Source organism: Triturus cristatus, chromosome 4_1 (assembly GCF_964204655.1).
Source record: "Triturus cristatus chromosome 4_1, aTriCri1.1, whole genome shotgun sequence".
Classification (NCBI taxonomy): Eukaryota; Metazoa; Chordata; class Amphibia; order Caudata; family Salamandridae; genus Triturus; species Triturus cristatus.
In genome coordinates this window covers 679043127-679058171 of record NC_140585.1, presented here as the reverse complement: position 1 = coordinate 679058171, position 15045 = coordinate 679043127, and positions in this window count along the sequence as shown.

Sequence of the window (15045 nt, the reverse complement as noted above, 5' to 3'; positions counted from 1 at the left end):
AGAGTGAGGAACCCAATATGCATGCATCAGCCGTTGAGAACGCTGGACGCGATCTGGACACTGAGGGCACGCGCCTGTGAGGATGCCTGTGAGGCCGGGTTGGTGCGGGTGCCTGCATGCGGAGAGTACGGACAGGTACGTTTCAGGTTTGACTGGGTCGGGTGGGAGTGCGGCTCACATTGAGTGTGTGTGTATTGCAAGGGTGTACGCAGATCGACTGTGGGAGGACGCTCCTGCTGGTTACGCCTGGACGGCGAGATGACAGACGTGGGCATATGCAGCAGAGTGACGGAAGGAGACAGTGCGCGTGCGGTAGGCGGGGTGGGTGGGGTTAGTGATAAGGCTGGAACATTCAGGGGTTATGCCAGGTTTGCAGGCTATGGCGGGCGCGGAGGTACTCCTACTTTACACTGGTACGCTATCGTAGGGAATGGGGGCAAGCACAGTCTCTAGCTGAAGTCGCGATTATGCTTGGGTTTCTCTAAGTAACTGTTTGTTGCAACGCCGCCGGTCCTTCGGGATGTCGGCTAAATGGCCGTGTAAGTGTGACCTCAACTGCCCGCATGAGGAGCTGTGCCCTCGCGTTGAAGTGAGCCCGGAGGGCGATAGTACCTGTATTGTTCCTTTATGTTAATAAAGGTTTTTGAAAACTAAAAAAAAAAAAAAAAGCCCAAAGAAACATTTATTGGGAAATAAAAAGTTCAATTTGTTTTTGAACATTCAGTTACATTTCTCAAAAACGATATTTTCATGGCACAGTTTCATAAGACAGCCCATCATTCCATCCAAGTGCACTGAAACTGTATGCAGCCCTTTCATAAACTATAAAAATACAAAAGAGCATATTAAAAATACAATAACATTTTGTATCTTTATACAAGAAATGCACAATGCACAGGATCCATGATAAATTTACAAAAAAAATACAAGGAACAGAAATTAGGAGTACATAATGTATTGAGATAATTATTCAAGCCAATAGTAAATGTTAGGACAACAAGCCTTTACAAAGGACTACTCCAGCTACACCTGTTTTGGTGTAAGAAATTGGGTTATTAGTTGAAGAAAGTGAAAACCCCTACTCAAGCACCAACCACAATCCTTGTCAGGTGAACCACAAGTTCATAGCTGCCAAGGTTTCAGAATGCCTATGTGTGATATTTCCATGGTTACAGTTGACTCGAGGGACATTCAATGACCAAGTGTGTGACACCTAGAGTGACACTTTTACACAAGTAAAAGCAAGCAATGATGTGAATAAAAAAATGTATATAATTACACTCCTTTCAGCAATTACAAGCTCTAGAAAGATCTTGAAACTGCTGCAAAATGCCTGAAATGGGAGTGTATGAATTCAGTATGATACAGTGTCATGAACACTGCCTATTCCTTGTGGGAGAACGTTTGTTCTACATTTACAACAGTGATCTTGACAAACCTCCTGGCAGGTACACAGAATTAGTACATGTGAAAGATACACCACCCCATCACTAAGGTTACCACCTGGCTGTTATGATTTATGTTTCTCTAAGAAAAATAGTAGGTAGTTATTGCTGATTGCCAGACATACCTCAGGCAGGTGTATGTGGCTCCATACAAGGTAGAGGGACAGGACTACCCCTATAGTCAGTGGTGAAGTCCACTCAAGTCAGCAGAGGTGGATGAGTGAACACATTACGAGGGACAGCCGAGCCAGAGCTGAGCTAGGGGTCGGCTCTGCTCCAAGTACTGTGTGTACGAGCTGAGCCCTGAAAATATTTGGCATGCAAAACTACAAACATCATGTTAACGTTTGAAAAAGTGTCTTTAAAATTCTACAAAGTGTACTTCTTGTAGATGCATGCAGAAACATTTCACTTTAGTACACCAAGTCAGTTGTCATTTGCACCCTACATGTCGCCTAAAATGTTATATATCTGGAGCAACATTGTAGGCTACCAAATCAAACACAAAAGAGGATTTGTACAGTGCGCATCTTAATCACGTATCTGAAGGTGCTCTCATACGTGACAGTGAACTAAAAAGGAGGCTCAGTTAAATAAAACAATTTGGTCAAGCAGGAAAGCCAGAAATCATCTCCAGTTTTCTTGTTTCGCACAATGCAAAACACTCACTTTCTTACATCAAAGTTTAAAGCCTTCACTTTATCTCACTGGTGTTTGAAATGCGCACATAAGTGACCGGCAGAATCAGGGCCAGACTGGCCGTACCGGGCACCAGGCATTTCCCCAGTGGGCCGGAAGGGTGGGGTCTGGTTTTGGACCAGTGGGGGTTGTTTTTGTTACTGGCAGCCGGTTTTGCAGCAGTTCTGCAATATCGCCCCCCTGTAACAAAAACATAGCAGCCCACCTCACCAACATAATTGCCAGGGCTGGTTTGCATTCCCAGTTTGACCCTGGGCAGAATTCACATTTTTGGGAAGTTTTTTAGCGTGAAACTTGATCATGGTTAAACGGGTGCTTCATACCTGCCACAGACTACATTACACGTCTACTTTTGTGCAGTTTAAATAACAGAACCTTGCCTAGGGAACAAAATGGCACTTCATACCCAATACAAATGACATTACATGTTTATTTGACAGCGGTAGCAGAGCTCATGTAAAAAAGGTAGAGCTCTTGTCCCCTCGAGCCCCGGGACAATCCCGGTAGATGTGGCTGACAGTCGGGTCATGTAGTCTGGTGCTAGTCATGGAAGCAGAATGGGGAACAACAGCGCCACCTCCTTTTCTAAGCACCACACAAAGGGAATTGTTGAGGCATCAAAAATACAGCTTCACTAAAGCAAATAGGGTCAGATAAAGTCACGTGACATGAGGGGGATGATGTGAGCCAGATAAGGTAAACAATCAGGGCGCAGGTTGAAATTACTGTGTATCCATGGCTCACACTCTAGCTGCCTGTGACAAACACATCAGAGCTATTGAGGTAGGCTCTAACTCTGACCGGACATAAGAGTTACAGCACTTTGAGTAATTAAGGGCATAACTAATACGTGACATTTCATACCTTTGCGGTGATGCGGGAATAGGCATTAAAATGAGTTAGACGAACCCGCGATGCATGACAATTGGCTGGGCTGCAAGTTTGTAAATTAACCTGTGCTTACCCTCTGGTAGCTTGCCACAAAAGCATACAAACGATAATAAAGTGTAAGCACACCACAAGAAAAACAGCAACCCAGGGGGGCGCTAGAGAGACCACGGCAAGATGGCAGCACATTAGTGCAGCTCTGCTGGCCAGGACCTCAATCCATCACATATCCGAGCCACCATAAGTCATCCTAGGCCCTAAGTGGGCGACGAGTATCTCACCATCATATTGCTGCTACCAGAACCCACATGGTGCCATAAGACACTGAGCTATTACCTTTATCAGATGAGCGAGGTGCAGAAGATGGAGTCTCTGGTCCTTTAAGGTGGTCGGCGCCCACCGGCAGAAAATAAGTTGCCCAGACTGTGAAGACTTGAACTGGTTTTACCACGAGAACGCCCTGGGTGCTGTTAATCGACTTGCCTCCCCGGTCGGACTAGATGTGGTGGCGGGACCGCTGCAGCAAGCTAAACGTCCTTCTCAAAGGCGGTAGCCTCTATCAACTGTACCGCGGCGGACTGCATGTGAGCCCGTTCCCCAGGGCCCGGCGGGAGGTGGCCGCGGTTGCATGCCTCACTGAACAGGGGGCCGTACTGAGGCCTGGAGGGAGAAGCCACGCACCTGCGCTTCCGGCACGGAGATGAGGGGGTTGATGCATCGACAGTTCTGGGAATGGGATGCACACCTTTTCATTTATTGTTTCTTCGTTATCTGATTTGTCCAAAATTAATCCATTGTGCGTGCAGCTTGGTAAAAGTGTCTTGCCCAATTGACACTGTGAGTAACAAATCTATGCAATGGGGCGTCATGTGCCCCAACCAAACACACTGCGAAATGTGCCTCGTTGGCAATTATCAATTCCTCGTAAACCACTCTTTTCTTATTCCATTCATCCTGTTATTCCTCTTCTTTGTTTTTCAATCTGAACTTTCAGTCCCCACACAATGTCAAGCGCCATTTTCCAAATTCCTTAATGTTCAGACTGTGCCCCTCCGGACCTCTTGTAAGAACATGACAAAAGCGAAGTTCATCAAAGGCAGTGTTTATTGAATAAAACCCAATGCATTTCGGGCACTGAAGTGCCCTTCGTCAGGGGTCACTGTAAATAACAATAAACAATCACTAATTAATATTAATCATACTTTAAACTCATTGGCATTAATCATACTTTCACATCATGTTCGATTAATATTTTCCCGTTGAGTGCTCGATACATCAAAGTGCATTTTACATTTCAGCGCGGTCATATTTACCAACAATTAGCACCCCTGTCATTGTACAGTCAACCTCCCATCTTATCAGTAAAGTGATGTCCCAAATGTCCCCTCTCATTGAAACAATGGGAGGGGATTGGAAATGTGGAACACGCAGCCTGACCACAGGGAGAGACAAACAAGTGGTTTATGAGGAGAGGGAGGGAGAGATAACATTTGGGACATCACTTTACTGATAAGATGGGAGGTTGACTGTACAATGACAGGGGTGCTAATTGTTGGTAAATATGACCGCGCTGAAATGTAAAATGCACTTTGATGTATCGAGCACTCAACGGGAAAATATTAATCGAACATGATGTGAAAGTATGATTAATGCCAATGAGTTTAAAGTAAGATTAATATTAATTAGTGATTGTTTATTGTTATTTACAGTGACCCCTGACGAAGGGCACTTCAGTGCCCGAAATGCATTGGGTTTTATTTAATAAACACTGCCTTTGATGAACTTCGCTTTTGTCATGTTCTTACAAGAGGTCCGGAGGGGCACAGTCTAAACATTAAGGAATTTGGAAAATGGCGCTTGACATTATGTGGGGACTGAAAGTTAAGATTGAAAAACAAAGAAGAGGAATAACAGGATGAATGGAATAAGAAAAGAGTGGTTTACGAGGAATTGATAATTGCCAACGAGGCACATTTCGCAGTGCGTTTGGTTGGGGCACATGACGCCCCATTGCATAGAGTTGATGCATCGACCCCAGGGGGTTGACAGCGACTGAGGACCCCCTGCTGATCCCCAGCCGCTTTCTGCTGCTTTGCCCCTTAGCCATTGCGGAGCCGTGCAGGTTAATATACCGCCCTTCTCCACTGATGTTGCGGCCGTAGGAGGGCAGAGCAGCTCTTGAGTGCCCTGGGGGCAGAGCACCATACAAACGCAGGATTCTGAGTGCTTGCCTACGGGGAGAGATGAGGGCCTTGTCACCGTTCAACAGACTGCACAACATCAACTGGAGGCTGGTTCTATAATAAAATGAATAAATAAATATAGAAAAATAAAATATATGAACCAACTGTGCAACAGGCCCCCTCCAAGAGAACACCAGGGGGATTGGTGGGTGTCTGGGGGGTATTCCTACCTATGCGACTCACGTGGCCTACACAGTCTCTTCATCTGACCCCCTCACCAGAATCCCCATAAGAGAAGACAACTTGTGAATTGGGAGAGGGTCTTGCCTCCCAATCTGTGTCATTAACACATCACTTCTCCACCATGGGAAAGACTGACAGATAGCAGTCCCGCGTCACCTTCGAGGCTAGACAGCCTCCAATGCCCTCACAACATGCACACTCCGATTCTGAGCAGGAGCCGCCCCCTCTGCCTGGAACCTCCATGAAAACCACCCTGCTGACCCTGCAGCAGAGCCTGCAGTCCATAGACTGGAATATCGACGCCCTGAACGCCGGCATGGATAACATGGCTGCCAAATTAGACAAACACGGCATGTACCTCACTACAGCAGAGCAGCGAATTTCAGCAGCCGAGGATGACTTACAGGCACTTACAAATAAGCAGTTGAACATGGACAAGATCCTAGCTGTTATTCAAACAAAAAATGAGGACTTACAGGCGTGTTCACACAGCAACAACTTGCGGATAATGGGCGTTCCAAAGTCCACCAATTCCGGCCTCCTCGAAAGTTATGTGTAAATACTGCCAAAAGAGGTGTTCGGGGAGGAGCATGTGTCCACAGTGCTAATTGTAAATCTCTGCAGGTGCATCCTCCTCCTCCGGGCCCCACTACCCCAACGAGACCGATCACCGCAAAGCTTTTGAATTATCGTGATCGGAACACTGTGCTGCGCCTCTCTCAAGAAAAAGGGTCGGCACAATACAACAGCAACTAAATAACCTTCGGCAACGGTGCAAGCAGCACAGTAAGAATTTATCCTAGCAAAAAGAAGCTTCAGTTCCTGGGCCTCACGTATGCCATGCTGTACCCGGCCCGACTGCGAGTAGACCATATGACACGCTCACAATCTTCACCTCTCCTAAAGCAGTAATAGACTTCATCAAAGCACAGGGGCGGAGTTGCCGTTCCCTGCAGGGACCCAACTCAGATTTTGCTGATGCTGCTGACTAAAGAGTTTAAGATGGCATCAATTGTGATATTTGAAGTTAACTGCCTGAGAAATTTAGAAAATAGTGTCCCTGTCTGATCTCTCAGACACCTTTCCTTGAGCTCTTAGAATACACTGTACACTTACACCATAACAATACGAGGAAATACAATGTTGTAGTAGGCTGTTTCTGAATTGTCATCAGCCCTTATATTAAAGATGCATCATGCAGAATGTACTAGCTGAAATTGACACAGTAATTAGGCAGAGGCCATGAGCTCTATTCTATTTGGCTAGACAGTTTTCACAAGGTTCCTGGCCCCCTCTGTTTCCACAAGAGGGTATGGCATCTTGCTACCCTGCGAGGATGCACCCCACTGGACTCTTGTTAAGTTTCTACATTTGTTCTTGATCTTTTACGACTAATGGTTTCTAAATGAACGTATTGGTTGTTTTTTTGTAATTGGGTTGGCTTTGGCAAGTGCTCTATGCTGAAGTGGTTGGGTGGGGGGGTGGGAATGTTACTGTTTGCCTGAGACTCCGAGCGTACACTACCTAGCAGATGGTTGGCCTGGCGCCCCCTCCTCCCGAGACCCACCATACACATTATTGCTATGTGGAAATTAAATGCTATGAGTACCTCGATGGCTGCCTCAACCTGCCCACATGGAATGTGCGCGGTTTAAACAACACCAAGAAGGTTTGGCAAGTCCTTGCTTACTTAGACTGCCATAAGGTCCATATAGCATTTATACAAGAGACACACCTCACTGTACAATCAGACACCACCATAGGAGTGTGGTGGGCACACACAAGACTTACCTCCTCTTACTCTTCCTATTCTAGGGGTCCAAATCCTGGTCCGTAGGGGTACCCTCTTTAGTATGCTTCATTCTGAAACAGATGGCCAGGGAAGAAGTATTATATGGCAGGGAAAGTGTGAGGGAACAATTATGACCTTAGTCAACATATATGGCCCCAGCACGACGACCCTGAATTATTCACTACACTCTACACCAGACTATATGCCTTACAACCCGTTACTATACTATGGGGCGCGGACTTCAACTTCCCATTACGTCTGGGATTGGACAGATCAGCGGCTTCACCCAGGCAAATCAGACAGGAGGCCAGGGTGGTCAAGGAGAATTATGACCTCGTAAACGTATGGCGAGTTCATCACCCGGAGAGCCGTCAGGGCACGTTCATTTCCTCAGTGCATAACATGTGGTCACGGTTGGAGTACTGGCTAGTGACCAGAGAAGCCAGTACCTGGGTATCAGGAATTCGCCATTTACTTGAAACACTATCAGACCACTCCCCTGTTAATATGTCCCTAAAACTTCCCTATAGAATTCCCTCACCCTTTTAATGGCGTCTTCAGGCCTCTGCCCTATTAGATGCAGTTTTCAGAGATAGAGTAAAAACGGCGATCACAAATTATTTCAATGCAAACAAAGGTTCTGTTGGAAGGGCTAGTGTGCTGTGCGAAGCGTTTAAAGCCACCATACAAGGCGCCTGTATAGGTCTTCGAGCTTGAGTGCTGCAGTCCCTGCGCTCCCGCCTACGTTTCCTCAAGATTGATATGCAGAAGCTGGAGGGGCCTACGCTGCCGATCCAGATCCCAAGAAATTAGCGGCTATAAAAACACACTTGTCCGAATGTACCGAGGTGGCAAACCAAGAGTTACGCTACGTGTCCAAACAATGAGCTGCGCAAGCTTATGGGGATGAGGGCGACCTGGGCGTAGTCTAGCAGAAAGAATTAGGAAACCGCGTGACACTGAGCACATCCTGACTATTACCAACCCAGAGGGGTAAACTTGCCATGAGTCTTGGGCAATCCTGAACAGCTTTGTTGACTTCTATACACATCTGTATAGGGGACGCCCCTCGGCGGATGTGAACATAACAGCAACGTACCTAAATGACACTGCACTAACATGGCTCTCGCCAGGGCAGAGGGAATTTCTGGCCCAGTCGATAACGGAACAGGCGGTTGGCTGTGCCATCCGTTTGCTGTCGAGCGGGATGTCGCCTGGAATTGATGGCCTTCCTAGCGAATTTTATAAAATGTTTTCAGAGCTGTTAATACTCCCACCTTATAGAAATATTTTAGGACGCATACAAAAGACAATCGCTTCCTACCACTCTGCGGGAAGCACGGCTAATCACGCTGCTGATTCAGATAAAGCGGTACAAAAGGTGATGGACGGAGCATCAGAACCAATCAAACACTCACACCCAGTCAACAGATCTGGGTTTGATCCATCACCGTTCTTAAGCCCACTCTGCCACCCCAGTTCAGACATGGCCATATGCAAATCAGTCTGACCCTGTGCCTCATGGGAACAGTCCAGCCCGAACTGCCAAGCCATGCCTTCCCTGGACCGGAAACAAGCTTCCTAGGACCGGTTTCTGGCATTTCAGCCGTCTTCAGCCAGGCTTGCTTGAATCCAGTGGCAAAGTGAGCACCCCCAGATCAGTTGACTGGGGGTGAGTGCTTGCAATGTTCAACACTCCGTCCATCATTTCCTTTGGTTTTGCTTTGTTCGCCATAAGTTGGCAGGGTATGCTCAGACGTGAGTCCCTTGCTCACTTTGCCACTGGATTCAAGCAAGCCTGGCTGAAGACGGCTGAAATGCCAGAAACCGGTCCTAGGAAGCTTGTTTCCGGTCCAGGGAAGACATGGCTTGGCAGTTTGGGCTGGACTGTTCCCATGAGGCACAGGGTCAGACTGATTTGCATATGGCCATGTCTGAACTGGGGTGGCAGAGTGGGCTAAAGAACGGTGATGGATTAAACCCAGATCAGTTGACTGGGGGTGAGTGCTTGCAATGTTCAACACTCCGTCCATCATTTCCTTTGGTTTTGCTGATTCAGATAAGGCACTCGAGGGTGTAGATTTGTACGATCCGCTATCGTTAGTCAATATGGACATAAAAATTCTGTCAAAAATCCTTGCAACCCAGTTACAGCCTTTACTGCCGTCCCTGGTACTACCGGATCAAGTGCGGTTTGTTCCCTCTAGATCAACCTGTGGTAGTATACAGTAGATCGTTCTGGCCTGCAATACTAGGAGGTCGGAATGATCTGCTGGTTCTAACTTAGAATTGGAAGGGCGCTGATGTGAGGATTCTGAATGTGGGAGTTGGGATAGAGCTGTTGGTGGATGAGGTGCCAATAAACCTACTTACTTCTACATGCGGTCTGCTTCCTGTTTGTTCGAGTTCGTAAGGACACTACATTTATTTAGCGACGATCGGGAGAAGGGGCGCCTCAACATCGATCGAGCTCTGACCTGAGGAGGAATTCTGTGACAATCCTGGAGCGGTTGATTCATCGTGTGTGGAGAGTCGGAGACAGCTTTGGATGTCATCGTGGCTCGAGTCGCTCTGGGTGAAGCTCTGCAGATTTCGATGGTGTGGCAATTTCGTTTCTTTGGGAAAACAAGGTGAAATACTGTGAGCGCGAGATAGCTCTGGAAAACTGACTGGCTTGCGCGAGACGGAGAGCGCGAGGCTTCTGAGTGTGCGCAGGAAGATTCCAAAGCGAGGCTTGAATACAGCCAATGAGGAGTGGCAACGTCATTACTGGAGGCCATTTTGAGTGGTTGGGGAGACACACACTCAACAATGGCAAGATGTGTTGTCTAGAACGGAACGATTCGTGTCTGAGCATCGGTTGTTTGTAATCGACGGTGGGCAGAGCTAAAGAAAAAAAACTAACATGTGCATTTCAGGCAATTCTCTTTGGCATATCTGGAGAGGTGTCTGGTGGGACATATACAGGTGCCATCCTCCATAAGGGAATACGTAATATAGGAGAAAAAAAAAGGGAGTTGCAAAGAGTATAATTTTTTCTGAACCAGCAAGTAACTAATACAATATCATTTCAAGTGGAAAATACAATGTCATTTCTTTCCATTTGGAAATTAGGGTACTGTTTTAGCATTCCGGCGGAATAACAGACTGTTTTTTTAGAGTGAAGAGTGGAAATTGAAAGTGCTGTTTGTGTTCAATTTTTTTTATTTTTTATTTTTTTTTTAAACATCTAATTGGTGATTTGTATTTCATAGTGTTTAGTATTCACAGTTCTTTATCCAACAGGTTATTCGGATATGCAGAATGTAACGCAACCTCCGTTTTTTTTTAACAAGTCCGGGTGAACCAAATGTTAAGTGGCAAAAATGGAAGAAGATTTTTACGAATTATGCGAGGGTTTGTGGCACAAACCTGAGTGCGGAACGTAAACATTCGTTATTGCTGCATTGCCTTGGGGGTGAGGGTCAAGAGGTGTTAGAACACTTACCTGATTTAAGTGCTTCTGAACAAAGGAACCTGAATGAATATGAAATATGTATCAAACAATTAGACCGTCATTATCTACCGAGGTTAAGCACGATAATGGAAAGGTATCATTTTGGTTTGAGGGGACAGAAAAAGGAGGAGTCTGTAGAAGAATACGTTTCGGCTCTGAGGAAACTTGTATCTTCATGCAAATGTGGTCCTGCTGTGGAGGAGAGGATCAGGGATCAGTTTGTTTTGAAATGTGCGCATGATGATATCAGGAAGGAACTCTGGTTGAAGGATGAACCGCCGTTAGAGGAAGTAATAAACATTGCCAAACAAGTTGAGCATATGAGGAAGTGCGTCGATGAATTGAATGGGGAAAAGAGTAAAAGTACTGTAACTGAAACTAAGGTAGAAGAGGTGGTGTGTCAGGTTCAAAAGAAAGAGGTGAAGGGAAAAGATACAAGTATCCCTATGTCTAGCAATGTAGCTAACTCTCCCACTGGGGGAAAACCTGTTTGTTTTAGATGTCGTCGTTTTGGGCATTTTGCCAATTCACCTTATTGTCCTGGTCTGCGGGACACTTGCAACATGTGTGGTAGGAAAGGACATTTCGCTAAATGTTGTAAAAGTAAGGGTAATAAGGATAACAGTCTGTCCGCTAAACTTCAGCCTGAGGTAAAAGTGGTCACCTTTCAGGTTGATCCAAGTAAAAGTGATCATCCATCTCATATGGTGGATATAGACGGGGTATCTCTGGATTTTAAGATTGGCTCATGTTCACATTTGACAATAATTGGGGATGATGTCTTCATGCAACACTTTGTCAACAAGGTAAAATTTTTTAAGAATGATCTCTCTCCCATGGGCTATGGTGGGTTGCCTATAAAAATGTCTGGTTACTTTGTAGCTACCATTGAACTCTGTGGGAGAATGATTGCTGGGAAGGTATATGTCGCTAAGCAGGGTGATTCTCTTATGGGTTGGCCTCATCAACGCTTACTTGGGGTGCGTCTAAACCCCAATGCTTCTCCACAGGTTCAGGTACAAACGGTTGGAGACTCGTCTCTCATTTTTTTAGAACAGTTTCCTGACATATTTAAGGACACTTTGGGTTGTCTTAAGGGATATAAACATCACATCAAGATAAGAGAAGGGGCGGTACCTGTTGTGGCTAAAGTTGGCTCCGATAGTCGTGGCTAAGAAGGCCAGTGGCGAAATTCGCCTTTGCATTGACTTGCGAGCATTGAATAAAGAGGTCATTGTGGATAAGTTTCCATTACCAAATATAGATGAGATAGTTAGTACATTGGGTGGTGCGAAGTACTTTTCTACTCTTGACTTGGCTTCAGCTTATCGCCAAGTTGTATTAGATGACTCCTCTCAAGATCTAACTGCCTTTGTAACCCCCATGGGTACTTTTAAATTTTGTAGGATGCCATTTGAGCTTGTTTCAGCGGCTTCAGTGTTTCAACGCATAATGTCGCACATTCTCAAAGGTCTCATTGGGGTAAAATGTTATCAGGATGACCTTTTGATTTTTTGGAACACCTTTCAGGAGCATAATGTTCGTGTTCTAGCTGTACTACAACGTCTAAGAGAAGCGGGGCTTACTCTTAGGAAAGACCAATGTAAATTTGGGTTGCAAGAAGTAAATTATCTAGGACATTGTATAACTGGGCATGGGGTTTTCCCTAAGAAGTAATTGGTGGATTCCATCATGAACATTTCTGTACCGGTTAACAAAGAAGAATTGCTATCTTTTCTTGGTATGATAGAGTTTTACAGTAAGTTCATTCCAGACTATGCTAGTAAAACCCACAGGTTGAGGAAGCTTACTGTAAAAAATGCGGTGTTTCTGTGGTCAGGTGAGTGTGAGAAGGAGTTCATCTCAATCAAGGAGGAGCTAAGTAAAGCACCTGCTCTTTATGCGTTTGTGCCTGGTGATCCTACTGTTATCATGACGGATGCTAGTGAAAAAGGGTTGGGTGCTGTGCTGCTTCAGAAGAAAAATGGTGTGGATTGTTTGATTGCTTGTGCCTCAAGGTGCCTTAGAGGGTCTGAAAGGAATTACTCGGTTATAGAGAAGGAGTCTCTAGCCATATTTTGGGCTTTAAGGAAGTTTAAGAACTTGGTGTGGGGAATGAAGGTCAGTGTTTTGTCGGATCATAAGCCGTTAAAGGAGGTGTTTTCTAAGAAAGGTCTTGACTCCATTTCATCTAGGATAAAGAAATGGATAATTTCTCTACAAGAATTCAATTTTGAAGTTGATTACATTCCAGGTGTTGTCAATAGGTCGGCAGACTGTCTTTCTAGGTTGGTTGATCTCAGTGGGAGCAATGAAGATGATGTTGCGGATGATAATGAGGTTGTTAATGTATGTGAGATCACGGATGGTACCGTCACTCAGGATGATTGGAATATGGAGATCAATAAGGATGAAGAAATTACAAGAGTAATTGAGATGTTGGAAGAATGTAAACGTTTGGAGAAACCATGGAGCTTGGTTTCTGATGAACTTTCTGTGGTTGATGGCATGCTTACTAGGGGCACGAGGTTGGTTCCGCCGTTGGGTATAAGAAAGAAGTTGCTTAATTTTGCCCATGTTGGTCATCTTGGAATTGTCAGGACCAAGGAACTGTTGAGGTTGCAGTTTTGGTGGCCTGGCATGGATATGGAGATAGAGAGGTTAGTTCGAGAGTGTCCTGAATGCTGTGCTAGTGACAAGATTTTGAAGACTAAACAAACCCCAATGGTGTGCAGGAAGTTACCTGATCATCCTTGGGACGAGGTTTCAATTGACATTGTTGGTCCATTGCATGGTGTATGTGATACATATTTGAGAGTGGTTTTGGATCTGTACTCCAGGTGGATAGAAGTAGGTGCTGTTAGAGATGTGCCCACTGTATGTTTTATTAGATTCTTGCAAGACATCTTCAAGAGGGAGAGTTTTCCTAACAGTATTCTTTCAGACAATGGACCACAGTTCACCTCGAATGAGTTTAAGAATTTTCTTGATAAATGTGGTATACATCATAAAAAGTGTGCGATATACCATCCTGAAACAAATGGAGCAATTGAAAGGGTCAATAAGACTCTTAAGGAAAGTATTCAGCAAGCGAGAGCTAGTGGTTTGAATTGGAAGGAATCACTTCAAGACAGAATTTTGGCTTACCGGGTGTCTCCTCATTCAACCACTGGGAGATCCCCCTTTGAACTTTTTAAAGGGAGAATTCCCAATACTTTATTATGTCCCGGTTGGATGCAATTGAACAAGGGCTTTGTTGATAATCAGGTAGGAAACTGAAGGGATAGAGAGATAGAGAAACAGTCTTTGAGGAAATTTTATGTTGATGGTAAGAAATGCGCCCAATTCCAAGTGGTGAAGGTTGGAGATTTAGTTAAGATAAGAGCTCCGGTGGGGTGCCAACCTTGGTCAAAATATACCAATGTAAGACCAGTGACTAAGGTTTTCAATAATGCTGTAGAAACGAGTGATGGGAGGATTTGGAACAAGAGTCGTATTGTAGTTGTGAATCCCATTGCTTCGTTCGATCAAGTGGGTAGCAACGGATTAATCTCTGGTTCTGGGTCCTCTGATTTCTTGTCTTCTGCTTCTGACCTGCCTAGTGTCTCGGGAGGTATTCGAGAAAGAAGTCAGAGTACGCAGACTTCCTGTATACATGAAGGACTATGTTAGGTCGTAGGTCAGTTATGGTAGGGTGTTGTGTGTTCATCCTAATCATATGTTGCTTGGTAGTTCTTACAGTAATATTCTACTGATCATCTTAGTCATATGTTGCATGGCAGTTCATGCTGTTATGTTCCACTGTTTTGATATTTCTTCTTGCTATGTAATTGCTTGCAATTTTGTTATTTTTGTTGTTGAGGGGGAAGATGTGTGGTAGTATACAGTAGATCGTTCTGGCCTGCAATACTAGGAGGTCGGAATGATCTGCTGGTTCTAACTTAGAATTGGAAGGGCGCTGATTTTTTTTTTTTTAAACAGACTTTATTAGGTCACAGAACAAAATGCAGTCAATCCCCGTCCCCAATACTCCGCCCTCCAGCCAAATCAGGACGTAGTGCAGTGACCGCCCCACCACTCTGACCACAACTGTACAACATTCACCCCAACAGTATCTGTGCTACAAGGTAGTGCATCCACAGGAGTAATCCACAGTGAGTGTGCGATAAAGCCAAAATACCCCCCGCCCCATCCCCCATCCCCCAGCAACCCCCCCAACGAACCCCCCCCACTCTACCCACCCACCCAAGCATGTCGCCAGTATCTATCAGAATTACATGTACATCAAAGCCTCACCCA